General features: G+C 49.1%; 1 long non-coding RNA gene across 1 annotated transcript; it reads left to right on the forward strand.

Moving 5' to 3' along the window:
* LOC147013586 (uncharacterized) lies at positions 1-24595 on the forward strand. Its single transcript, XR_015051379.1, has 3 exons — positions 1-245; positions 6367-6629; positions 24223-24595. It is a non-coding gene; the product is annotated as an uncharacterized LOC147013586 (long non-coding RNA).
* Positions 24596-25407: the final 812 nt, after the last annotated feature.

The raw sequence follows: 25407 nt of genomic DNA on the forward strand, positions 1-25407 counted from the left end.
CGTCATTTCCGCTGCGTCATCACGATTCACGCAGCAGTTCCTCTCGGTTTGATATATATATATTCCCCTTGTCCGGGTTGTCGGGTTTTCCCCCGCGGTGAACCACCGATCGAACCGTTCCAGAGGTCTCAGTGACTCGGGGAACGTTCGTCTTCTTCCTCATTCTTGTCTCCTCTTCCATTTCGTGGCGCCATCATTCCCGGCATCACTTCACGCTTTCATTCTGTGTTTACCTCAGTATTAAGGTGGGTAACACTAACAATCGACGATTGGTATTATTATGGTTATTGTTATGATTATTATTATTATTGTTATGATTGTGATTACTATCGCGTTCCTTGGACCGTTTTCACCGTCGTCCGATCTGTTTTCCCTGTGGCGAATGCTCTCCTTGAATTTCCTTCCCCCCCATTTAATTATTTGTTTTATCGTCGTGTCCACAGCTCGACGTAGATTGTTTTTCTTTCTTCCCGGTTTATCGTCGTCATTGTTTCCTATTTCCCGTTTCGTGTCCGTGTTGCTGTGGCTGTGACTGCGCGCACGTTCTTTGGCCACTTGAGGGAAACCAAAGGGGTCACGTGATTGTGGCCGAGTGAAGGGGGCGCGGGCAGCAATATGATGGGCGAGGGGCGGGGGCAGCAATATGATGGGCGGGGGCAGCAATATGATGGGCGAGGGGCACGGGCAGCAATATGATGGGCGAGGGGCACGGGCAGCAATATGATGGGCAGGGGGCGGGGGCAGCAATATGATGGGCGGGGGCAGCAATATGATGGGCGAGGGGCAAGGGCAGCAATATGATGGGCGGGGGCAGCAATATGATGGGCGAGGGGCACGGGCAGCAATATGATGGGCGGGGGCGGGGGCAGCAATATGATGGGTGGGGCGGGGGCAGCAATATGATGGGTGGGGGCGGGGGCAGCAATATGATGGGCGGGGGCAGCAATATGATGGGTGGGGGCGGGGGCAGCAATATGATGGGCGGGGGCGGGGGCAGCAATATTACGGGCGAGGGGCGGGGGCAGCAATATGATGGGCGAGGGGCAAGGGCAGCAATATGATGGGCGGGGGCGAGGGCAGCAATATGATGGGCGGGGGCGGGGCAGCAATATGATGGGCGGGGGGCGGGGGCAGCAATATGATGGGCGGGGGACGGGGCAGCAATATGATGGGCGGGGGTGCGGGGGCAGAAATATGATGGGCGGGGGTGCGGGCAGAAATATGATGGGCGGGGGTGCGGGCAGCAATATGATGGGCGGGGGTGCGGGCAGCAATATGATGGGCGGGGGGTGCGGGCAGCAATATGATGGGCGAGGGGCAAGGGCAGCAAAATGATGGGCGAGGGGCAAGGGCAGCAATATGATGGGTGAGGGGCAAGGGCAGCAATATGATGGGTGGGGGCGGGGGCAGCAATATTATGGGCGAGGGGCAAGGGCAGCAATATGATGGGCGGGGGCGGGGGCAGCAATATGATGGGTGGGGGCGGGGAAGCAATATGATGGGCGGGGGCAGGGGCAGCAATATGATGGGCGGGGGCGGGGTAGCAATATGATGGGCGCGGGGCGGGGGCAGCAATATTATGGGCGAGGGGCAAGGGCAGCAATATGATGGGCGGGGGCAGCAATATGATGGGCGAGGGGCAAGGGCAGCAATATGATGGGCGAGGGGCAAGGGCAGCAATATGATGGGCGAGGGGCAGCAATATGATGGGCGAGGGGCAAGGGCAGCAATATGATGGGCGAGGGGCAAGGGCAGCAATATTATGGACGGGGGCGGGGGCAGCAATATGATGAGCAAGCTGTGTAATTAGTTCAAGTTGGTAAAAACGACCGTTTTGCTTGATTGTTTTGAGTTCGATCGTCATTGCTGCTCGGTGTGTTCGTTGACCTCACTGTGCTCGGTTTCCATGTGTAGCTTGCCAATCTCTCCTTTTATTAGTGGTTTTTTTTTCTGGTTTGTCAACTAAATTATTGGTCCCGTGACCATTATTCATACTAGCAGAAGAGTCGCCTCTCCGGGGCGATCTTGTTCCAGACACAGAGCACGTTCTTCTGATGCATACCTTTTATTTGGGTGGTGTATAGGTAAAACAAAACACCTCACTGCACGAGAAAACAGGGAGACAGGAATACTGCACTGTAAATGGTGGTGACTTGTAATACCCTCTCCTACCTGGAGGCGGCGCTGCACGATACACATTTGCATTCCTGGCCCCCCCCCCCCCAAGGCCATCGGTAAAGATAAAAACACCCCGATACATTAATTGGGGTCATGCTGATCCTATGTAGCAGGTCTGCATGTAATCAGGCCAGAACTGTCGGAGTATCAGCGAAACAAACACGAACACTGATGCATGAATTATCGTAAAGATCTACAAGCCGGGAGGCGACGATGGTTCGCGGGCATTATTGAACAATTCCACGATAGGTACAATTGAGTTAGTGGAAGCTTTTGAGGAAGCCCTACCGTAAAAACCTATCTCTTCGGTCAAAATTGACCAAATCAAATTGGATTTTTATATGTTTTACTTGTGGACATTACGCACAGCTTCCAGGAAATGAAATTGCGAGAAAAAAATAAAAATAAATTAAAAAAGTTCAAGTGGGCGTGGCTCCGCCCACAAGGGGCGTGGGATGCCCCTCATACAAAAAGACACAACTAGACCATGATATCTAACTTGTGTCCAAGTTTCTTCAAGATCGCATCAAACGTCACGGAGCTATGCTCTGGAGAGAGTCACAAACAGACAGACAGACATAACGAAAATAGTGGTCACTGCTGGTGCCCGCGAACCACTTGCATCAATGATTTCGATGGTGGGGTTCAGAGTGTGTTCTCTAAATTTACAGATGACTCAAAAGTTGGGTGCAGGCAAGGTAGATATCAGAGATGGTGGTGATGGGCTGTGATTGATCTCATGGATTGGGAGATGTAGTTTAACATAAAGGAATGTAAGGTGCTGGGATGGGGAAGAATAATGAAGATAGATTTACATGATACAAGGGGCAACGTTGGAGCATGTCAGGCAGGAGAAGGATCTGGGGGTGGTAATAAGGTATAGGAGGTAAGCCGACAGGACAATGCCAGGTAACTCGAGGTAAAACAGGGTTTTAGGTTGTATTTATGGGAGGATAAGTAGTGCATGAAAAGGTAGTTGTTTACACTGTACAGGAATGTGGAGAAATTCCACATCTGCAATATGGTGCACAGTTTTGGTCACCACGTTTGAAGGACAAAGCTGCCATAGGGATGCTTCAGTGTAGGGATACTTAGATCGAGTCCTGGCTTTGATGGACTCAGCTATGTGAAACGATTGTGCGAGACAGGACTTTATACATTAGGAGGCGATGACAAAGGACGTTTGATGGAGATGTTTACCCTCACCGAAGGATTCGGAGAGGGTGTTGCATTTGGGTTCGTCCGTCTGTGTTTGTCCACACAGAATTTTTGTGTTTTTTTTTCTCCGCAACCGCTTGTCCGATTGAGACGAAATTTTCACCTTTGGTGCGACGACTCGTGTCAAATGTTTCAATGATAATTATGACGTCATAAGTCGCGTGGTGTGGCAGTCATATTGGAAAAACTTTGGACCTCTGTATCTCTGAAACCACACCAAGGAAAAAATTGAAACTTGGCATATAGCAAATACTCCTCGTTGAGAAGAAGTGATTTTTAAAAGAAATAAGGTCATAGGTGCCCTCGTTATGACGTCATCATTGCATACGTAGAACGCCACATCCAATCAGTATGAAAAAGTTTAAGGGTCATCTCGGGATGAAATGGTCCACAGAAAAAAAAATCATGCCGTCGTCGGTCACATGATTCGGCAGCCATATTGTTTTTTTTTTTTTTAAACCTTCTCCGAAATGGCTGAACAGATCGAGGCGAAACTTTACACGTATGACAGCCTGCCTGTCCATGAGGAACAAAAGGTTCACACATATGTTGTCATTGGTCACATGGTTTGGCAGCCATATCGGATTTACCCTAAAACCTACAAAAATACACCACTCAAAAGAAGTCCTGGCGAGGGTTTGCAATCTCTGATTGCTCTTTTCATTGTTATTGTTTCTATTGGAATGAAATGGGCACCGAGAGGCATTGGGGATAGACAGGTACATAGATAATCGCAAGACTATTGGTTGTGTCTTACACATGGATGAGTTGTTGTATACGTGTGCAGTCATTATGATATTTGTGAGACGATCATGTCCAAAGGTCCCTGTACCTACCTGCCCCATTGTTCTCCCCCACACTACCCCACCTCTCCCATTTTCCTTTAAGTAGATAATCTGATGGATTGAATTGAGGTTGCCGATATCCTATGTTGATCTCTGTAAAGCGTTCGATTCAGTGAATCGGGATGTCCTCTGGAGGATTCTTGGTCTTCGTGGGGTGCCACCGAAACTGATCGATCTGATGTCTGAACTCTACTCTGGTACTGAGAGTGCTGTGAAGTGTGGTGGTACCGCCTCTGACTTATTTCCAGTTGTTACTGGAGTTCGTCAGGGATGTGTACTTGCCCCCACACTTTTCAGCACTTGTATGGACTGGATTTTTGGGAGGATGTCGGAGAGATCAAGTTGCGGTGCATCGTTTGGCAATGTCAAGATCTCGGACCTTGATTTTGCAGATGATGCAGTCATCTTTGCGGAGACTTTAGACATCCTCTTGGGGGCCCTCGAGGTGCTGAATGAGGAGTCGGAGCCGTTGGGATTACGGATTTCTTGGGTCAAAACAAAGATCCAGGCTTTCGGTGACATCTTGGATGCTGCTGTCCTGTCTGTGTCTGTTTGTGGTGAGGATGTTGAGGTCGTGGATAGATTCACTTACCTTGGCAGTGATATTCATGTCTCCGCAGGTTGTGAGCCGGAGGTCAATAGACGTCTGGGTCGGGCCTGGGGAGTCATGGATTCACTGGATCATGGGGTGTGGCGCTGCCGGTACCTGTGCGGGAGGACGAAAGTCCGAGTCTTCAGGTCCTTGGTACTTCCAGTCTTGCTCTATGGGTGCGAGACTTGGACTTTGACCAAGGATCTGAGACGGAGACTTAATTCCTTTGGTACCAGGTCTCTTCGGAGAATCCTTGGCTATCGCTGGTCGGATTTTGTGTCCAACGAGCGGTTGCTGAGAGAGACTCGGATGAGATTTGTTACCTGCATAGTCCGTGAGCGTCAGCTGCGGCTGTATGGACATGTGGCTCGTTTTCCTGACGCTGATCCTGCTCACCAGATTCTCTCAGCGAGGGAGTCTCATGAGTGGAGGAGGCCAGTGGGCCGACCACGTGCCTCATGGTTGCAGCAGGTTGACCATCATCTCAAGGAGATGGGGATGGGCCTGGCATCTGCCTGGGGGATGGCCAGACGGAGGCCCCTGGAGTACCGGCGGAAAGTGGACGCAGCGACGCGCTGTTCTGGCACATGCTCCCATACCTGACCTGACCTGCCGAATGGCCTCCTCCTATGTCCAAGTCACTTGTATACCTTTGTGATGCTTTATTAAGCTGTTGGACCAGTGGATCCACAATACTCCTGTTGTGAGCCTTCAGTGATTGTGTGGGTAGGAGGTGGGGGGGGGGAGAGTAGGTGGGGGAGGTAGGGGGTTATTATTATTACCTCCACCACCGACGGTGGACGGAGGTTATGTTTTCGCACATGTCTCTGTCTGTCTGTCAACAGGATATCTCAAATTCGTGGATGGATTTGGATGAAACTTGGTGGACTGTTTGGGTGTGTGACAAGGAAGAATAGATTAGAGTTTGGTGAACATCTGGATTTGAGAATTTTTCAATTCTCTACGTGATTCTTCATCATTGAGAGATGGAACCAAAAACGACACGCATCATGATATGACAAAACTCTGTGGACGAGTAATGACAAAACGCTGTGGATGAGTTGGTTAGGCGACAACAACAAGCCGATTCGATTTTCGTTCAGGTTCGGATCCAGATCTGGCCTATCAGTGGGATACAAACCTAAATTGTTCAGCCTGGCGGAGGTATGCCCTCCTCCGAGTGCCAGTATAGTTTTGTATTGATCTCTTCTCTGACGTCAGACTTCATGTCGTATCGATGAATGTTACATTTTTTTTTTCTTCCTTGTACTCATTTCTCATTTCATGGTTGCAGTGGTTATTTGGTTGTTTCAAATTCCTCATCTCTTTGGCATCCTGTGCTGTATCCCAAGCTGCACATGTATGTCCAAGTTCACAGTTTCATCAATAACATAATATTCTTGGCTATTTGCCGTCTGTTCATACATGCTCAATAACATGCTCTTTGTTTTGATATGGAAAGTTGTATCTGATATCAGTTTGAACTATTTTTTTCTTCTTCATCTTCTTCTTGTCTCTTCCCAATTCCAACAGCTTTTGAACTTAAAATATGAACCCCACTGCCCCTCCCCCATATCCTGGCCCACCCTCTGGCCCTTCATATCCTCCTCAAGGACCATACCCTTACCCACCACAACCCCAAGGTTCCTATCCAGCCCCTTCTGGGCCTTATCCTGTTCCTCAAGGTTATCCTCAAGGATACAACCAAGGATATCCCCAAGGTTATCCACCTCAAGGAGGATACCCTCAACCTGGTTACCCCCAAGGCTATGCAATGGAAGCTCCAAAACCTCAGGGTAAGCTATGTCGCCTAATGGGATGTGAAGGGATTGCATGTTCTGCAGGATTGAGAATAGAAATGGGATCATATCCAGAGGATTCTGTCAGGAGGTACATCCCCCCCCCTCCCCACCCCCACCACCAAGAACCTTAACATTGGGACAAACAGGCTTGGGTTGATCTGGTTTGTCTCCCAGGAGAATCTTCACCAAAAGCGAGTCAATTCGTCCTTGTCACACACCCAACCTGTCACCAAGCTTCATCCGAATCCGTCCGTAACTACTTGAGATATCCTGCTCACAGACAGACAGGCGAATAAGGGTGAAAACATAACCTCCGTACACCTTCAGTGGTGGAGGTAACAAAGCATGAGGCTTACCGAATAGCAAATGGGCAACTGAATATGAAACTGCTTTCACTATCGTGACAGGTGATCATAATATTTATGTGAATATGCCCCAAACAGAAAATGTATTTCAGAGACTCGCGTTTGTAAAGACTGTAATCGCTATAAATCCTAACTATATATATATATATATATATATATATATATATATATATATATATATATATATATATATATATATATATATATCTTTCATTTTTTTTTTAAGAAGGCAACCAACCAAACCAAAGGTAAAAGGTAAAGGTAAAACTAGATCTCCAACCAAAGGTAAAACTAGATCTCTTCCGCTAATTTGAGCAATAAGCAAGAGCAGATCCGGTCTCAAGCGACATTTCACCAGCTTCACAGCCGGCTTCCTCAGGCTAATAAGTATCGAGTTGTCTTTGACATTTTACTTTTTTTGTGGGATTGTGATGGAACATCGTCAAAAGATATTGTGATGCTAAACCAGAAGAGGATTGTTGTGTCGTATTGTGGCATCCTCAGGTGTCATTCCGACCTTGTTTGGTTAAGATGTTTTTTTGTTAAATTTAATCTGTTTTTACTTGCTTTGGTTTTTTAATGTTGTTTTTCTTGATTCTGCAATTTTTAAAAGTCAAAATGCTTAATGTTTTATATATTTTGTTGATTTGGAATGGATTAAGTCAAACCATGTTAATAAATTGTTTTAGTACGTGTTTCATTTGATTTGGGGGATGGTTTGGATGTGTATCGCTTTTGGAATGGAACTGTCCATCTTCCCCCCTCCCACAATCCTGGCCTGGTTTGGTTGAGTCCACGTTTACGTTTGATTTATTTCCCAAATAAAAAGATTAATGTTTTATAATTTTTTTTAATTTTGGGTTGCATGCACTAGCCCAGAAACAAAGTAACTTCCTCGCTGTGGAATCACCATCATGGCTTCAGCAGTTATTGAGGTAGGTCGGGCTACAGTTTTACATTGTTTTTAAGAGGAGAAGAAGGAGTACAACTTGGTGTTTTAGCGATCTCCCATTGTGGTACTTTATTGATGTATTCTGGCATCAGTTTACGTTTTGGTAGTTCAGAAAATGCTCGAATAAAACGTATGACTTTACTCTATAGTAGTTTATAAGCCTATCATTGTGTACACATTTGAATGGGCGGCCATTTTGTTTTCTTATCATCCCCTCTGCATGAAGTACTACCGTACTCCATGATAAACCTCAGCATGTGTAAACACATGTAAACATGTGTAATTCTCTTCCTCCTTGGGGAAAATTGATTTGCAAATCCAAAGTACCCATGATATAAATAACTGACTTCATGTGTAGCAGAAGTTGGTAAGAGGGGTTTTCTGTCCCAATTTTTGCCATCTTTCAGTGGTCAGTGTGACCAAGACATGATTTTAACCAAGGTTTTTAAAGTTTTTCTAATAGCAGAAATACACGGCTACAAAAAGTGTTATGGTAATGGCTCCCATGGGTTAATAATGTGCAAAATTGAGCAGATCTTTCCTTAATGAGTGTTTTAGAATAATCGTGAAGTAATTAAATGCGATTTCCGATTTGCCTCATTAATTTGTATAGTTTGTCGTCAAACCTTCCCCATTGTGTGTGCCTAAAAATCCTCATTCCTGCCAGCCTTTATTTAATGTCTTTATCCCTCTTATCTGCCATAAATGTCTTTTTTTTAGCATTGGCAGAGGTATGAGTTTAGGCGGTAAACATCGTCGCCACCCTCTACCCCCTTTCATGCTTTGGAGGTCGTGGCAGAATTGAGTGAAGGGTCAGAGAAGAGGTTCACCCCACCCATTAGCCGGGCCTTGAGCAAATGGGGAGAGGAGGGGCTCGAATCATTGGTGGGTGAGGTGATAAAAAGCAGAGACAATCACAAACTCTGGGGAGAACTTGCCTGATGCTCGGAGACCGCTGGAATTGGGAGCTCGCAAGTGGAAGCCATGTCCTGTCCAGCCGACGCCACGTCCAACTCACCTATTTGTTTCTCCTGTCGTCTTAACACCGGGATGCTTTGCAGGGCTGAACTCAAAGCAGGGTGATCCTGCACAACTTAACGAGGTTTCACCAAGGATCTTTTAATGTCTTGTCATTTCCCCAAGTTTCTCTGTCATGTGTCCGAAGGCCTTTAGGTTTAGGTACTCAAGGATCTGCCGATAATCTGTTGATTCATTGGTGCATATGTTTGATTGGGGTAAAGAGTTTGTTTTTGAATCGTGCTTTATTGTGATTGCTTCATTTTGTATTCCTCTTAATTGGAATCGACTATATTTGGCAACTTGTCACATCCAGTTCAGACATATTGTCACATCTGAGGCTTACCAACGTGATATGCCTCAGTGCCACGATAGTTTGTCCCAGGAAACATCTAATTGGTTTCTATCCTACTACGTTCAGTTGTTCTCCAACTTTAATGATCTCCAAGGTCGCCCAAATGAGCCAAAATTGATGGCACACATACAGGAAGCAGATGGAACGAACACGCTCCTTTCCTTGTTGAAGATTTATTTATAACTAGTACGTGTATGCCCGTACGTGCGTGCCCGTATGTGCAAAAAAAATAAAACTTTCAAACCGCGTGCCAGAAACAACCACACAGGCCGTTCCTTCGCTCTTGCGTGGCCATACGTGCAAACCCCCAAAAAACAAAAAAAAAAAAAACTTTCAAACCTCGAGTCAGAAACGACAACCACACTACACAGGCTGTTCCTTCGCTCTCGCGTGGCCGTATGTGTGCCCGTACGTGCGTGGCCGTACGTGCAAACCAAAAAAAAAACTTTCAAACCGCGAGCCGGAAACGACAACCACACAGGCTGTTCCTTCGCTCTCGCGTGGCCGTACGTGCAAACCCAAAAAAAACAAAACTTTCAAACAAACTCACAGGCCGTTCCTTCACTCTCGTAAACGACGACTGGATTGGGGCATTGTGTTTATCAATAAATGCGCATAAGAAATCGAGAAATTATTACAATACAGTAAGTCATCACTTTCCAGAAGTGGTGCGTGCCCCTTCGGAATGTTCACATGCATTCCACGAATTATCACTTGCATTGAAGTAACAACTGCTGTTATACTTGCACACAGAGTTAATTAAAATCAAGTTTACCACCCTGTCTTTGCTTGCCATGACATTCGCTGCTATTGACCATTGCCACTCCTACGCCACGGGAATTAAGGCGCCCTTCCCCCATCGTAACCGGCATGGCCCGTGACGTCATCGTCGGCCGGCCGCGCACCGGCCTACGCAGCCGCGCCTACGCAGCAACGTGTCTTGTCATTGGTTTGGTAAATAAATGGCCGCAGCAACGTGTCTTGTCATTGGTTTGGTAAATAAATGGCCATAACTTGGGAAACACTTGTCCGATTAATATCAAACCTTGAAAAGGCACATCCTCAGGTCCCCAGCAATATAGCTGGCAAGTTTCAATTGGATCGGACCAGTGGTTGTCGAGAAACAGCAGACACACACAGACACACACAGACACACACAGACACACACAGACACACACAGACACACACATTGCTGGAATTATAGATAGATGAATGTGTGGGAAAAGGTGGATGAGACGGGCATTTCAGAACAAACCATGTGGATCAAAAGACACACAAAGGGAAATGGGGACACTCAAACTTGTATGCAATTAAATAATAAATAAAATCTAACACACTAGGCACCACAGATCACACTTGTACAAAAAATGACTACGAGAGCCAGCTATGCAGGGAGCCAACGACAAAGTAAGTCAGTCATGAGACCAGCTAGTGACGATCAACACCCTGAACCAGCCCTCGTGACCCTCCATCCTTTCTCGAGGCGCTTCTTGCTGCACACCGAGAGCTCTTGTGCCCTTTCTCTCTGCCCCTCCTCGTACTTCTTGGAGGAGTCCCCTGGGACATCCCACCCATGGATGGCCCCAATAAAAATAAATCCATTTCCAATTTCCGGGCCCTACAGAGCATTACGCCACCATGGTTGGCACACACTCGCTTAAAAAATATATTTTTGTATACAATGTCGAGGCTCGTATAAGAGCTAACACACAGAATGTATAACAAAAGGAGCAAGAGACAAGAGGGGTGAGAGAGGGAAGCACAAAACAATAGGGAAGAGAGACATTAGGAGATCTGTGGAAGGGAGAGGGATAGGGTGGGGGTACACCACAAGATGGTACTGCAGGGTCTTCCAGGAAGGAAAGCAGGGAATTTGAAGAAGGTTCGTAAGGGGTGGATTAACGGGGGTCAAAAAGATCGAGGTTTTTGATGGGGGAAGATAAGCGATGGTGGTGAACTGCTTCATTGAAGTCCTGGAGGGAAGAGTGGGATTGAAAAGAGTGTGTGAGCTTGTTCCAGAGGTGGGGGGGAAAAAAAGAGGAATGACAGAGTGAAAGTGAACACTGATTCTTTATTTTGGTAGTTTCACGAGAAGGGGGTTGCTGGTGAACCTTGAGCACCCTGTGGAAATATGGGGAGAACAGATCACAGACAGAGCAGGGGAGTGAGGCAGGAGAGGAGACGGTAGAAGACAAAGACCACCGACCTGCCTGTGGTGAGACCCAAAGACTCGGCTTCATCACTGGAGATACCAATATTCCTAAATGCCTTGGTCTTGTACAGCGTGAAGCCGAGAAAGGTGTGAGGTGGGAGTACCAGCCCAGAGGGGAGAGCAGTACTCAGTCAGGCTGCGGATTAAAGCTTTGTATGTGGTCTGGAGCTCAGGTGGGCTGAGGAAGGACTTTCTACGATGGAGGATGCCGAGATGGCGACTGGCTTTGGAGGCCAGCTTGGAGATGTGGCTTTCCCAGGAAAGATTATGGCAGATAGTGAGACCCAGAAGCTTGAATGAAAGGACTTCTTCAAGAGGATTGTTGAAAAAGTAGATATATTTGGGGGGGGCTGCTTTTTTGAAGACTTTTTTGTGGTGGGAAGTCTTCACCTGGCCTTACCTGCAAACAGGAGGTACTTGTGCATACCGTTTTTTTTTTTTTTTTTTAACCCTGACTACCCTGTCTATAAATTACATATGCTGTCGCCATCGTGCCACATTAAACAAAACGACTTCCTCTGACAGGTCTGTTACATGGCAATCTAACCTACTCAAAACACATAAGCCGTGTTACACTTACTATAGTCTAGCTATGAATCCTCCCCCTACCCCTCCACTTTCCACGTTACAATATTTTCAAACAAAGCTGCAATGGTTATTGATTTGTCGTAGTAGTAAATGTTATGCCCGTTAATACATGCAAGCATGTCGTAGGTGTTTGGGAAATGCTAATTTTAGACTATGTTCTGATCTCTTGTGCTCAATTACATCCAATGATTCCAAGAGAGGACATTTCACGACAAAGTATGCTGTTATGATGTCTAACATTTGGAGGAACCTAAAAAAAAAAAAGAAAAAAAAAAGGGATGTGACACTCAACTAAATGAAGTTCATGTTCCAGGTAGCTGACCTTTTGTTGTTTTATTTATCTATTTATTTTAAATGTCTCCTAGATTAAATGTAGCCCCAGCTTCCCTTTGTTGAGTTGAGGAACTGTTTGACGTCGAGTGAAATAGTAAAGTAATCCAGAGAAACAGACGTTATGTCTACCAAGAACAAAGGTGGTCTCAAAACCCTTCAACGAAGGATAATTTTTTTTTCTTTTTAGCTTTTGAGGCTCGTTGGAGAGAAACCTTTGAGAGCAAAATACTGCCTTTGTGTCTTTGAATAATCCAGTGTAATGAAGTTGCTGACGTCAGCCTAGGAATGTTCTGACATTGTTAAGTAAAAGCTCACGATGCCGAGAGATAATGAGTGAGGAGAGGGGTGGGGATGGATTCAGGGTTTCACATTAGAGACAGCACGGTGGTACACTGCCCGCCCTGCCTTTTCTTGAACCCTCTCCATTGATTTTATGAGCTAGGGGGTAAGAGGACCAGCTTTTTCCAATATAAAAATTTACCTCTGCAACTTCAAGATTGCAAAAAATAATGCTGTAAACATGAAATGCTTAAAAAAAAAAATTGCCATTCTTTCATTAAATATTGCCGGTTTTCATTTTGGTTTACAACAAACTTCAATGCCAACTTAAGCAACCAGTTGTTTCGTGTTTTTGGTGGGTAGGGGTGGGTGGGAGAGAAGTTTGCAATTGGTGTCATTGTTGGCAAAACTTGATGTGAATCATCTTTCCTTCCTGTCCTAAATATCACCTTCATTCATTCTTCAAAATACTATTTTAATACTTCACCCTCCCAAAGGGAGATAGGAGGGAATTGTTCTGACTCTTGCTATTCTGTACTTGTATTATTATACTTACAAAAACAACCCGTCACTATACTGATGGTGATATTAAGGGGGGGAGAGAGAAAGAGGGGGGTGAGAGAGAGAGAGAGAGAGAGGGGGGAGGGGAGAGGGAGGGGAAGCTAGGTGGGGGGCGGTGGGGAGTGCTATGCCTCACCAAACATTGCGATACACTGTGGGAGGGAGGGGGAGGGAGAGAGAATGAAAAAAAAAAAAAAAAAAAAAGAGAAAGGTGGGGTTAGTGATATATTATGCTTAATGACCGAACACGTACACAAAACAAACTCATGTCCAAACAACTGTACACACAATGACACAACAGTGTTTGTAAAGTAATCCGCTGGCACATCTGCAAAAACTTTGATATCCCAGTTCCAGAAAATTAGTGGTACCATGAACCAAAAGTAATCACTGAAATCATGGAAGTACTGTTGTGGGCCGGGCATCGGCTGCGAGCACAAGCGCTAGATGGAGCCAAAGAGTCGACTCCGCCGATCACCCGGAATTTAGATCGTACTTTTTCGGAAAACTCCGAGAAGTACGGGTCCCTTAACAGACCGTGAAGCGTCAATATTTCTACCACGTGGTACAGGGTTATTTGCCAACTTTTCAAAATACATAGAGATCCACGTGGCGATTTACCAAGTCTCCACACCCTCGACGGCACCCGTACGGACGAGCCGCTCGCGTACTCTAACCGTGTGTGACCCGAGCGAACAGTCACTAAAGTCCCGTCGGTCCAGATGTCCCCTTACGGCGGCACAACGGCCTTGCTAATTTTCCAACACGCAGCATGCTAAGCCAATGGAGGAAAGGACACGAACGAGCTGATGCATTTCACGAATGGGGATATTTATTAAACAATAGGGAAATGATGGGAGCACGTAAGGGCAGAGTTATCCGAATATAGGAAGCACATATATACAGCATGGCACTGATACAATTTCCTACTTATTGGACTGGCACCAGGCACAAACACGCACACAAAATAATCGGACCCAAAGCGTTCTTTATTGAGGCCTGTCTCGGACCTGTCCACCTCGTGTGGTCTTCGCGATCTTGGGGGGATGGGACTCGAACCCGCAACCACGACCGTCTGCAGGGCCCTCATCGACGACCACTCACTGGCCCTGGATGCCAGGTTCGAAACTGCCTGGACTGAAACGCCCTCTCCCACCAGGGATGTCTCGTACACGATCCTCCGAACTCGCGAATGCTGCTGCCATGAGCAAACCGTCTCTCCCTCTCCTCGTCCAGACCACCCCTACTTTTGTGCTCAGACGTGAGACCTCATTTTTTCGCCACTCACCTCCTCATTTGACGGTCCGTTCTCGGACGACTCGTCGCGGCCTTCCGATTGGCTGGGGCCGAACACTCTATCTGACTAAGGCGGAGCCAACCTGAGGTGCTGAGCTTCCTGGTTGGACAAGGGGCACGCCCCTGCCCTTCTTGGCGGAGTCTCGGTCTGAGGTGATGAGGTTCCTGGTTGGACAAGGGGCATGCCCCTGCCCTTCTGGGCGGAGTCTCGATCTGAGGTGATGAGGTTCCTGGTTGGACAAGGGGCACGCCCCTGCCCTTCTTGGCGGAGTCTCGATCTGAGGTGATGAGGTTCCTGGTTGGACAAGGTGCACACCCCTGCCCTTCTGGGCGGAGTCTCGATCTGAGGTGATGAGGTTCTTGGTTGGACAAGGGGCACGCCCCTGCCCTTCTGGGCAGAGTCTCGATCTGAGGTGATGGAAATCTCCACCCCCGTACGTGATCGAACACACATAGACAATGGCGTCGAGCAGAGCGAGGGGAAGATGATGCTGGCGTTGATGGTAGTGTAAAAATAAAACAAAACCCTAACTATCAAAATAACGCACAGCGCATGTACATTTATTCACCCATTAGACTAGGGAAAGGGAGCTATCTATCCACATTCACTTATCGAAATAACTGAGCTATAGGAACCTGAATGTCTGTGTGCTCATGGCTTCCAGATTCGCAACAGTACCTCCCGCTCACATACAACCTAATGATCCTATCGAGCGTGAACATCGAAAACAAAGCGTTGCGACCACATATCATACTTAGGTGCAAAAAGAGAAGAAGGCATTGCTGATTGAGATGTTAATAACAGTGATTTTGGACTAAACGATGCAGAAATCAAGAAAATGACCAAACACCAAAATCGCAAGAATGAAATGTGAAGATCCTGGAAGCTGAAGAATGCCAAAATTGTGACAGTGATGGCTGGACCTACAGGAATGATGACAAAGAACCTCACAGAGGATATTAAACATAGGGGCAATACCCCTGGGTGCTCACCAAGTAGTGGCTAGATAAGATAATCAGGCAACCACTGCAAGGCATGGATGACCCACAAATTACACTGAACAACAAAATTTTTTTACTGGAGATGTGTAAAGTGATTTAGACTAATTTGGGTACGTTGATTTCAAAAATCATAACCGTTTTGCTGTATCACGTCAGGATTTTCAGTAACAGAAATATTCCCATTGCCTAGAAGTCAGGATTTCAATGAAATTTACAAAAATTCATTTATTTCATCATGAATGCTTCAAAATTATAGAAATTACAGAAAAACTCCACTAGAATGGAATTAAAAATGCTTTAGGACTTTGGCTTTGCGTTTGTGCTGCTCTGTGTCAGTTTCACGATGCAGGAACCAGGTGAAATCGCCCATCATGTTCGGGTTGTGCCGCCCTTGGTAACACGTCTCCATGAGTGAAATCTCTTGGTGGAATCGCTCGCCGTGCTCGTCCGAGACTGCTCCCAAGTTGTCAGGGAAGAAGTTCAGGTGCTGGTGTAGGAAATGGATTTTCAGGGACATCCTGGAGCCAAGTTTCCTGAAGGACTCCAGCAGCTGCTGCACTATTTCTTCATAGTTGTCCGCGCGCTCGTTCCCCAAGAAGTTGTCCGTCACAGCTTTGAAGCTCCTCCACGCTGCCAGCTCTTTGGGGTTTAGAGTTGTCGGAAAAGTTTCGTCCTTCATAATCTGTCGGATTTGCGGTCCAACAAAGACACCAGCCTTGATCTTGGCCTCCGACAAGGTGTTGCCAAACTTTTCCTTGAGGTATAAAAACCCACGCCCATTCAGATCCATTGCACGTACAAAACTTTTCATCAAGCCGAGCTTTATGTGGAGTGGTGGAAGGAAAACCTTGGCTGGGTCGACAAGGGCGACATGCTTCACGTTGTGTCGACCAGGTACATGCTCTTTTCGCTCTTCCCAATCTTTCTTCGTCCAGTGATTCTTGTCGTCTCTGCTATCCCAGAGACAAAGGAAGCACATGTATTTCGTGTAGCCTGACTGCAGCCCTAACAACAGCGCCACCACTTTCAAGTCTCCGCAGATGTGCCAGTTGAAGTCATTGTACTTGATTGAATCAAGCAGCTGCCGCATAGTCTCATAGGTCTCTGTCATGCCGAACGTGTGAGCCAGTGGGACTGATGGTTTCTCGTTGCCATTGTGGAGCAAAACAGCCTTCAAGCTGTTCTTCCCCGAGTCGATGAAGAGGCGCCAGTCTGCAGGATCGTGATCACACCCAAGTTCTTTCAACAGACCGTTGATGTCACTGCAGAATGTCATCGTGTCTTCCATCTCAAAGAACTCAGCCATGTCTCTGTGACGTGCTCTGAACAAGGATATCTTGGTGTTAGGTTCAAGTAGATTCCACTGCTGCAGCCTTGATCCAAGCAGCTCTGCCTTCGCCTTTGACAGCGAGAGATCTCTTACAAGATCATTTAAGTCTCCCTGGTTCAGAAGGTGTGATTCTTGAGTGTCGGGTTCAAAAGGTTCATCATCACCATCCTCTTCACCACTGCTTACAGCTATGTTCTGATCAGCTGGAGGTGTTGGAACGGGGTTCTCGTCATCATGAGGCACAGGTTTACGAGCAGAGACGCAGTCAGCGTACTTGATGTGACCTTTATTCTTCTTGTTGAAACCGGCGATGCTTGTGCAGCAGAAATAACAATCATGATGATTCTGCGGCTCACGCCATATCATGGGCACCGCAAATGGCATGCTCGCGCGCTTGCCCACCAACCACTGAGTCAAGGTTGTGTGACAGCTTGTGCAGCAGATGTGTGGTGCCCAGCTCTGTTCTTGGTCCCCCACCTTACACCCGAAGTAGTGAAAGTAGGCGGCCTTCATTTTCACTGCTGTAGATATACTTCGCTGTTGATCTTTTTTGGTATACCGACCACAGACATAACAGAAGTTGTCAGGATGATTGGTACAGGAACGCCTACTCATCTTTATCTGAAAGAAAGAAATATAACACAAGTAAACAACAATTGTACGAAATAGACATGTTAAAGACATATGTAAATTTCATTGAAATCCTGACTTCTAGGCAATGGGAATATTTCTGTTCCTGAAAATCCTGACGTGATACAGCAAAACGGTTATGATTTTTGAAATCAGCGTACCCAAATTAGTCTTAATCACTTTACACATCTCCAGTAAAAAAATTTTTTTGAAATTTGTTGTTCAGTGTTATATAATGGAGAAGAAAGTAAATATCAATTGATGTTTTTTCTAATGACATGAACAAACCTTGGTACATCACGGGTGATAAAGGTTGTGGTCAAGTTTCATCGAAATTGTGTGTGTGGTTTCAGAAAAGAAAGCAAATGCACAAGCCGGTAGGCGACGAGGGATTCGCTAGGATCAAAGCGCTGGATACGATGCTTTTCATTCTGACCGATCCACCGACGAAGATTCATTGCCAAGACGTATTGGTTCACATACAATTGTTCCTCTGCCTGGCAAGATTTTTCCTATTGCGTATTTTGCCAACTGGCACTCCTCATAAAAAATGACGGTAAATAGACACCCTATTTTTGAAGGACTACCATTTGAAAAATAATCGGTTTGCTGGTTTATGCTGTGGAGCCTCATGTTACACACACACACACACACACACACACACACACACACACACACACACACACACACACACACACACACACACACACACACACACACACACACACACACACACACACACACACACACACACACACACACACACACACACGGAAAACCCGATAAACTGCTGTCAATGCTCTTGTTTTGACCGACACACTCCTACGCCACCTTGTATACCTTCTGTCACTCACTCTTACGCCATCCTTGCCTCCTTCCTACGCCTACCCCACTTTCCCCACGCCACCCCACTCTCTCCTACGCTCACTCCCACTCTCTCCCCACGCCCACCTACTCTCTCCCCACGCCACCCCCCACTTTCCCCAGTCACCCCACTTTCCTACTACCCCATCTCTTCCTACGCCACTCCCACTTTCCTACGCCATCCACTTCCACGCCACTCCCACTTTCCCACGCCCACCCCACTCTCTCCCCACGCCCACCCCACCACGCCACCCCACCTCTCTCCCCACGCCACCCCACTTTCCTACGTCACCCCACCTTCTCACGCCACCCCACCCCCCACGCCCACCCCACTTTCCCCACGCCCACCCCACTTTCCCTACCGCCACCCCACTTTCTCCCCACGCCCACCCCACCTTCCCCACGCCACCCCACCTCTCTCCCCACGCCACCCCACCCCCTCTCGCTCACCCCACCCCCCCCCACGCCACCCCACCTCTCCCCACGCCACCCCACCTTCCTACCACCCCCACCCCTTTCCCCACGCCATCCCCCCACCCCCTTCCCCACGACGCCACCCCACGCGCACGCCCTCACTCCCTCCCTCTCGCTCACCCCACCCCCCCCACGCCACCCCCACTTTCCCTGCCGCCACCCCACCTCCCTCCCCGACGCCACCCCACCACGCCACCCCACCCCCCCACGCCTACCCCACTTTCCCCACGCCACCCCACCCTTCCCCACGCCACCCCCCACCCCCCCCACGCCACCCCACTTTCCCCACGCCACCCCACTTTCCCGCCTACCCCACTCTCTTCTCACGCCACCTCCACCTTTCCCACGCCACCCCACCCCTCCCCACGCCACCCCACTTTCCCACGCCACCCCACTTTCCCGCCGCCGACTCCACCCCCCCCACGCGCCACCCCACCTTTCCCGACGCTCACTCCCACTCTCTCTGCCTACCCCACCTTCCTGCCTGCACGCGCACCCCACCCCCCACGCCACTCCCACTCTTTCCCCACGCCACCCACCCCCCTTCTCCCCACGCCACCCCCACCCTCTCCCCACGCCACCCCACCTCCCCACGCACACCCCACCCCCCCCCCCCCACCCCACTTTCCCGCCGATCCGTCTCTCGCCGCCACCCCACTTTCCCGCCACCCCACCCCCTTTCTCCGGCTACCATCTCTCTCTCTCGCTCACTCCGTCTCTCCCTGCCTACTCCACCCCCACCACCACCCCCCACCCCCCCACGCCCACCCCCACCTTCTCACGCCGACCCCCCCACGCGCGCACGCCACCCCCCCCCCCACCGCCACCCCACCCCCCCCCCCCCCACCCCACCTCCCCCCACGCCACCCCCCACCTTTCCCCACCACCCCCCCCCCCCCCACCCTACTCCTTCTGCCTACCCCACCCCCTTTCTCACGCCTACCCCACCCCACGCCACCCCCCCCCCCCGCCACCCCACCTTTCCCCACGCCACCCCACCCCCTTCCCCACGCCACCCCACTTTCCCCACGCCATCCCACCTTCTCACGCTCAATTCTACCCTCCTACCGCCCACCCCGAATTTTCCCACGCCACCCCACTCTTCCACGCCCACCCCACCTCTCCTACGCCACTCCCGCACCCTTCCACGCCACCCCACCCCCCACGCCACCCCGTCCTTCTCACGCCACCCCACCCTTCCTACCGCCACCCCACCTCTCACGCCCACCCCACCCTTCCCCACGCTCACTCCCACCTTCCACGCCACCCCACCCCCCCCACGCCCACCCCGACTCCCTCCCCACGCCACCCCACTTTTCCCCACGCCACCCCACTTTCCCCACGCCGACCCCACCCCCCCCACGCCGACTCCGTCTCTCCCCACGCCGACCGACTCTCTTTCCTCCCCACGCCACCCCCACCTCTCTCCGTCTCTCTCTCTCTCTCTCGCCGACTCACTCCTTCTCGCTCGCTCCGTCTTTCCCCCCCCCACCCCGTCTCTCTCCTTCTCACGCCACCCCACCTTTCTCGCGCACGCCCACCCCACCTTTCTCGCTCACCCCACCCCCCCCACGCCGACCCCGTGCGCGCACGCCATCTCACTCCTTCTCCCTGTCGCGCACCCCCACCCTTCCCCACCCCCACCCCACGCGCACGCCGACCCCCACCCCCTTTCCCCACGCCCACCCCACTTTTCCCCACGCCACCCCCACCTTCTCACACGCCACTCCCCACTCCTCCCCACGTCACCCCATCCTTCCCACGCCGATCTTCGACGCCCGCCGCCACCCCACCTTTCCCGCGCCATCCGCACCTTTCCTACCGCCACCTCCCACTTACTATACCCCATTTTCTCCCACGCGCACTCCCCCACTTTTCCTCCTTGGTCGCCGCACCCTGATTTTTCCCGACGCCCACTCCACCTTTCTCACGCCATTCCGCACTTTTCTCCTTTTATCGCTCAATCGACTCTTTCTGGAGGCCATCTCGCACTCTTCTCACGCCACCTCTATTCTTCTCCTTATCGCCTACACCCCACTTTCTCCTACCGGCCGATCCGCACCTTTTTCTCATTTACCCCACCATGCCGTCCCGACTTTTTCCCCACGCTCACTCCCACTCCTTCTCACCGCCACCCCGTTTTCCCCACGCGTCTCACTTTCTCCTTTACCGCCACTCCCACCCTTCTCAGCACGCCTACTCCCACTCTTTCCGCCGCTCACTCCCGCACTCTTTCACGCACCCCACTTTTCCAGCACGCCACTCCCATTTTCACGCCATCTCGACTTTTCCCTACCGCTCACTCCCGTCTCTTTCTCGCTCACTCCGTCTCTCTCCCCACGCCACCCCACTTTCTCGCCGCCTACCTCCCCGACTCTTCTCACGCCACCGCACTTTTCTCACGCCACTCCCACTTTTCCCGCTACCCCCACTTTTCCCACGCCACCCCATTTCTTCTCACGCCACCCCACTTTCCCGACGCCACCTCCCACTTTTCCCCACGCCACCCCACTTTTCCCGCCGCCCACCCTAAGCCTCTCACACGCCACCTCCCACCTTTCTGTCACCCCACTTTCCTACTACTCCCCATTTTCCTACCGCTCACCCCGCCTGGCCGCCGACTCCCGTCTCTCTCGCTCACTCCACCTTCTCGCTCACTCCCACTCTCTTTCCCCACGCCACCCCACTTTTCCTACCGCCACCCCACCCTTCCCCACGCCACCCCACCCCCTCTCGCCCACCCCCACCCTTTCTCGCCGCCACCCCACCTTTCTCACGCCACCCACCTTTCTCACGCCACCCCCACACTTTTCCCCACGCCACCCCACTTTCCCGCCACCCCGCCCTCTCGCTCGCTGTCTCTCTCGCTCACTCCCCCACCTTCTCACGCCGACTCCGCCCTTCTCACGCCACCTCCATCTCTTTCTCCGCCCGCCACCCCACCTTTCCGGCCGGCCACCCGCCTTTCACGACTCTCGGTCTCTTTCCACGCCGACCCCACTTTCCGACGCTGTGTGTGTGTGTGTGTGTGCGCGCACGCCACCCCCACCCCCTTTCCCCACGCCACTCCCACTTTCCTACGCCACTCCCACTTTCCCACGCCCACTCCCACTTTCCTACGCCACTCCCACTCCCTCCTACGCCACTCCCCACTTTCCCACGCCCACTCCCACTTTCCTACGCCACTCCCACTTTCCTACGCCACTCCCACTTTCCTACGCCACTCCCACTTTCCTACGCCACTCCCACCCCTTCTCCCTACGCCACTCCCACTTTCCTACGCCACTCCCACTTTCCTACGCCACTCCCACTTTCCTACGCCACTCCCACTTTCCTACGCCACTCCCACTTTCCTACGCCACTCCCACTTTCCTACGCCACTCCCACTTTCCTACGCCACTCCCACTTTCCTACGCCACTCCCACTTTTCATCAACCATGTCCACTTTTCATCAACCATGTCCACTTTTCATCAACCATGTCCACTTTTCATCAACCATGTCCACTTTTCATCAACCATGTCCACTTTTCATCAACCATGTCCACTTTTCATCAACCATGTCCACTTTTCATCAACCATGTCCACTTCTCATCAACCATGTCCACTTCTCATCAACCATGTCCACTTCTCATCAACCATGTCCACTTCTCATCAACCATGTCCACTTTTCATCAACCATGTCCACTTTTCATCAACCATGTCCACTTTTCATCAACCATGTCCACTTTTCATCAACCATGTCCACTTTTCATCAACCATGTCCACTTTTCATCAACCATGTCCACTTTTCATCAACCATGTCCACTTTTCATCAACCATGTCCACTTTTCATCAACCATGTCCACTTTTCATCAACCATGTCCACTTTTCATCAACCATGTCCACTTTTCATCAACCATGTCCACTTTTCATCAACCATGTCCACTTTTCATCAACCATGTCCACTTTTCATCAACCATGTCCACTTTTCATCAACCATGTCCACTTTTCATCAACCATGTCCACTTTTCATCAACCATGTCCACTTTCCCTAAGCTCCGCCCACTTTCCTAAGCCCCTCATAAAAAATGATGGTAAATAGACACCCGATTTTTGAAGGACTACCATTTGAAAAATAAAACCTCGATCAAAAATCGGCTCAAGTAAAATTTTCGAAATATCTCGAAGTGTTTAATTCCGAAGTCTCGTTTCTCTACATTCAAAACTGAAGGACAAGTATTGAAAATACTGTACGCGGTTTTTCGGCCCCTGCACAGCAACGGGTGGTTGCTCGGCAACGAAATTCAAACGCGCACATTCCCAGACCATATGGCACCTGTTGGCAAAGTTTCATCGAAATTGGTTCGCTGGTTCGTGCTGTGGAGCCTTGCGTTGCAGACACACATATATACACACACACACAGACAGACAGACGGAAACCCGACAAAAAGGGATATCTAGCATATATAGCGAATCTAATATTTTAGAGGGCAACCTCCTCGTCGAACCCCTTCGACCTCAATTTTTTTAAATTAAATGTTATGAATAAATTTTGGTACATTACGGGTAAAGGATGTCGTGAAGTTTCATCGGAATTGTGTGTATCGTTTCTGAGAAGAAAGCAAATACCTTTTGGGGGTGGGGACCCGAGGATACCAAGCCCAGTTGTTGGTCTGTCTTCTGTGTGTATATTATTGTGCAAACGGTTCACTTTGGACTTGCACAACAATACCCATCACCCCATCGGTAAGGGTACAAAAGACCGGTTTACAACCACAAATGAGTTCATCTACTTCCAGTTGCAATAAACAATGTGTACAAGCTAGATCTCTGCAGGTATAGTCCTTCCTCATCTGAAATTGTTTGAATCCCCCCGGAACAATAATAATCTTTCGTTTCGTTCCGGTATCTAAACTGTGGATGAATCTGCTTCTTTCAAATCAATGGATCCGAGTTGCCTCTCGATGTTTCCTGAGCATTAGACTGCCTGTAATCATACGAGTACCCTGTTGTTCACCTGCCTATTGTTTATGCATGTTGAAACATTTTAAAAATTATATAATTATCTGCAAAAATTTCTACAGAATTATTTTAAAAGTGACACTCAGGATTGTATTCCTTTTCCCCTCCCTGACTTCCTCCAAACTCTTCTTGCAATCATATACCTGACAATTCATACCTGCTTTGTTCCATTGGACATTTTTTCCATTGTTCGATTGTTCCATTGAAAGGGGGGTCGGGGGAGGACAATGGGGTACTCAAGAGAAATTTTAATATTGTGTGTGTGTGTGTGTGTGTGTGTGTGTGTGTGTGTGTGTGTGTGTGTGTGTGGGTGTGTCTTTACGTGCAGTGTACATGGTGAGAGACCAGCAGAGAGGAGGTGGATCATCAGGAGATTCCTTTTTAAGTGGCTGTATGGCTGCTCTCTGCTGCTGCTGCCTCTGGGATGCTCTTACCTAACCTTGCATTGAGCTGAACTCCCTCTAACTACTGACTGGCTGTTTAGTAAATATCTATATTGATCGAAATAGCATGTAAGTAAGGTAAAATTTTATCTGCCCCGCAATTGTAGCAATCGTTAGGCATGGAATAGATTTGTTTTATTGATTATTAATATTTAAGCCACCTCACCTAAATGCACTAATGCTGTTTGCGATGCCAACAGTTATGTTGAACCCCCATTTGACTTGTGTGATGTAATCAATAAAGTGTTGTACATTGAACTTACACATCTCTGCTCTTGAAATAAAACAGGTGTTCACAGTCCAACTTTGTTTCACCGAGGAGGAGAATTCAGGTGGGTTTCTTGTTTTTTATGACGTCTGCCTCTTGTTGTACTTTGGTGTATGGATTTAATACTGCTTATCCATGAAGAGGCGGGCCCTCGGGTGGTTTTTGAGGCCCTGATGACTTGTCCTGACAAGCATGTTGTAATGTGCAAACAAAGGGGGGTTGGGAAGGGCAATGGGGTATCGGTGTAGAACCGTCATGGTTGAATCTGTACTGTAGGCCCTTTTTGGCAGAGGGATGGGCTCTATCTTGTTTCATCGATATTGCGACCTCTATTTATAAGCATCAGGCACATCCTGTAAATTATCATAACCCGCCTCCCCCATTCTTGTTCAATGCTCATTTCCCCCCTCTTCCCCCTTCCCCACTCCCCCTCACTACAGATGGTTATATAGAGAATGTGTGGGTATGTTCGATAAAGTGCAGAGCAATTAAATTAGTTGTAGGAAGTGATTCCACCAGCAGGTCCAGTGAGAAGGGGGGGGGGGTGGGCATATGAGCCTACCCCCCCCAATCGAAAGGGGAAAAGAAGAAAAGCCTATGCTTGTTTAGAAGGATTTCCTTGCCTCCTTCCATATAGAGTCCAACCAAAACATGTAGTTTGTCATTTTAAACTTTTATCACACAGCACATGTACAGGGGGGCCTGATAGTCACTTTAGCATCTGCTAAATTAATAAATTTATCATTCCATCCCTTCCACTGGTATGTGGGAGCCCGGAAATTAGCTGGTAAGGAAGACACAA

This window comes from Eptatretus burgeri, chromosome 14 (genome assembly GCF_056783735.1).
Source record: "Eptatretus burgeri isolate ZD-2024b chromosome 14, Ebu_testis_v1, whole genome shotgun sequence".
NCBI classification, from domain to species: Eukaryota; Metazoa; Chordata; class Myxini; order Myxiniformes; family Myxinidae; genus Eptatretus; species Eptatretus burgeri.